This window comes from Gossypium hirsutum, chromosome D10, assembly GCF_007990345.1.
Source record: "Gossypium hirsutum isolate 1008001.06 chromosome D10, Gossypium_hirsutum_v2.1, whole genome shotgun sequence".
NCBI classification, from domain to species: Eukaryota; Viridiplantae; Streptophyta; class Magnoliopsida; order Malvales; family Malvaceae; genus Gossypium; species Gossypium hirsutum.
In genome coordinates this window covers 63,949,848-63,953,319 of record NC_053446.1, presented here as the reverse complement: position 1 = coordinate 63,953,319, position 3,472 = coordinate 63,949,848, and the positions used below count along the sequence as shown (strand labels likewise).

General features: G+C 35.7%; 1 pseudogene; it reads right to left on the bottom strand.

Annotated features, from left to right (window-relative positions):
• Positions 1–383: 383 nt before the first annotated feature.
• Positions 384–2,096, bottom strand: LOC107934373 (probable LRR receptor-like serine/threonine-protein kinase At3g47570; annotated as a pseudogene).
• Between the last annotated feature and the right edge of the window lie 1,376 nt (positions 2,097–3,472).

The following is a 3,472-nucleotide window of genomic DNA, read 5'->3' as shown; positions in this document are numbered from 1 at the left end:
GCAAAACAACAAGAAAACAAAAAAGAAAATAGCATCAAAACAATAATAAAACAACAACAAAATAACATTTTTTTACCTTTTTGCTAATTCGGGCTGGGTTGGGCTCAAGGACCAAAAAGCTTCACTTGAGGCTCGACCGATTTTTTAAACAGGACCATATTTCTTGCTCAAACATATTTTCGAACTTATATTTTTACCCAAACTATCCCACTTTTTAGGCGGGCTTTTAGGCTACACCCAACCCGGCCCTTCTAGTCTGAATTCAGAAAATGAAAGGAGTAGTTGGCTTTTTTCTGGAATTTAACGATGTAGAGTAAATTTCAATTCCAAATACTATAGAACGAGATTATCAATTTCAATAGCATTACCGATGCAATAAGATGTAGAGTCAAAATCCAACATTGTTATTTAAAATCTGATTTGATGAAAATAAAGTAGCTTATAATGCAATGACGAAAACTAAATATTAATACAAATTATCAATGGAAATTTGGACAAATTCCACAACAATTCTCTTTTCTCAAAGCAAAATGTGAATAAAAGAGAACAACAAGCAGTTTCTTGGACCAGAGCCGACCAATTCATCCATATGACACCTTAGATACCTGAAACTTAAGAAACAACGATTTATCTTAACATAACATATCAACAGAAAAGTAGTGAAAATGCGACTTGAATGATGAAAGGATTAACTATGTTGTTAAGGTAAAAGACATTATTACCTGCTAATTGAGTAGCTTAAGTTTGAATCTCACGGTGTACTCGAGCTGGACGAAAAAGCTGATCTCTAATAGAACAAAGCTTGGTAACAATATCACTCATGTCCATCCGTTCACTCGGTGATTGAGCCGAACAAGTGAGTCCTGTTTCAAATATCAAATTCAAGCACTGAAGATGTCTGTCATTTCCCAAGCTGTTTTCATTGAGAGTGCTGTCTATGATTGTTCCTCCTCTGACACTCTCCTGAAGAAGAATAGGATCTATAATCTCAATCACTCGATTGGCTAGAGCTGCCTTAACATGTTTGTGAAGACTTAAACCTTCTTTGAATCTTTCATCAGTAGGCCTCTTCCCTGTAAACATCTCTAGCAAGAGGATGCCATAGCTATACACATCGCCTTTCGTTGACAAGTCGCTTCCTATACCATACTCTACCATAATCCATCACAAACTAAATAGAAATATAATTGCAGAGAGAAACACTCTAAATATTAAAAAAATAAAAACTGCTTTTAAGATGTATGGTTTTCTTTTAAATAATGGAAGAAACAAATACAATGTAATTACCTGGTGGAGCATAGCCAATAGTTCCTCTTAATCCAAGGGAACTTGATTGATTGGAAGAATAGTTCAGCCTGTCTGCAGAAAGGATTTTTGCTAAGCCAAAGTCACCTATACGTCCAACCATTTCCCCATCAAGCAGAATATTGCTTGGCTTCAAGTCACAATGAATGATCGATGTTTCACAATGATGGTGCAAATATTGTAGTGCATGAGCAACATCTATGGCCATATTAACTCTTTGGAAGAAGTTCAGGTTTCCTGTCATCTCCGATTCATTCATGCTTACATATGGATGCAACCAGTCCTCCAAGCTTCCATTTTCCATAAACTCATAAACCAAGGCTTTAAAATAATTGCGTTGATTATCGAACACCTGAAATGGCTGTTAATACCTTGACAAGATTTCGAAGTCGAATGTTCTTCAAGGCCTCGCATTCAGTGAAGAAACTCTTGGAAGCTCTATGATGTAGAAGATTAAGCACCTTCACTGCAATAGCTACTCCACTCTCTTCAAGAATTCCTTTGTATACAGAACCAAAACTTCCAGAACCAACCAAATTCTCCATGCAGAATCCGTTAGTTGCCCTTAGGATGCTTTGGTCTGATAATTGTAAAAGTGAATGTTCTGCACAAGTTGTTGGTTTCTGTTCTTTCTTCTTTCTAAACCACAAGATGAGGAGACAAGTGAAAACCAAAGTCACTCATAAAATCACAACAATAATTGCAATTTTCAATTTAGCAGAAGCTTTTGATGATGTTTTGGAGTTACATCTTGACAAGTGTAATTCAAGGATGCCTCCACAAAGCTTATTGTTTCCCTCAACAAATATGGCACTGGTATTCTTGAACACTCCTTCACTTGGTATAACTCCTTCAAAATTGTTGAAAGAGAGATTTAAATACTTCAATGCCCCAAACCTCACAAGAAATTCTGGAATCCCACCTGAAAGATTATTGTTGGATACATCCAATGCCCCAAGACCCCTCAATGAACTCAAAGATAGAGGAATGGGCCCTTCAAATAAATTGCCCTCCAAATACAGCTCCACCAGACTTACACAACTACCAAGGTTGTTTGGAATCAAACCAGATAACCTGTTGTGAGAAACATCAAGTAGGCCTAAATTTTTCAGTTTTTCTACTTCAACAGGAAGCTCACCGGTCAAAGAGTTTGACGATAAGTTTAGTACAATGGACAATGAAGATAGGCCTAGTATTTCGGGGGGTATTGTTCCACTAAGATTATTATTAGAAAGACCCAATGAAAGCAAATTTTGGCACTTACCTAGATTCGAAGGAATGTTGCCTTGAATATTGTTAATATCTAAAATAAGTTTGGTTAACTCTGTTAGATTTCCAATAGAATGGGGAATAGTCCCAGAGAGAAAATTACTTAAAGCGTAAAATATATTTAGCTTCCAAAGCCTTCCAATATCAAAGGGAATGGATCCTAATAGTTGATTATGCCCTACGTCTAGCACCTCCAAATGATGAGATTTCCAATCTCATCTGGGATTTTTCCCAAAATATTGTTTCCACCCATGTTTAAACCCCGAAGGTTGCTAGAAAAATTGCTAATGCATTCAGGAAATTCCCCTCCAAAATTATTTTTGACTATAGATAGGTATTCTAGTTTGGTTTTATTGACTAATGTGCAAAGAAAGTTCAAGTCACCTTTTCTCCCATGCCCGAAATGGTTTATTCCTAGTTCAAGATCAAACAAATTATCCAACTTTTCTAATGACGGTACATTTCCATCGAGCATGTTATTATTAAAATCAAGAAAATATACTTTTCTATTTCCAAAGTCATTATTGATAGCTGATGGATAATCAGATTTGTCGCTTCTTTCTAGTTGTTGGGTCAATACCCTTGAAGAAATGCCATCTCTGGAGCAATGAGTAAAGCATAAGCTTATGAAATTCCGTTCCTCTGGGACTGGGCATCAAACCTATGGTGCTCTAATTTTGTAGAAAAGTTAGTAATATTATATTTGATTATATGTATTTGTGTTTAGGGTGATTGTTAGACACAAATTTATGTTCGGAATGAATATGCTTAGATGTAAATGAGATATTTGTGCTTGTAAACTATTCGGGTTTAGATTAAAAGAACACATTTGACACAATTATTATTAAGTCCATCTTAAACTTGAAACTTAAGGTATGGAATGACTCGATTTTTTGTG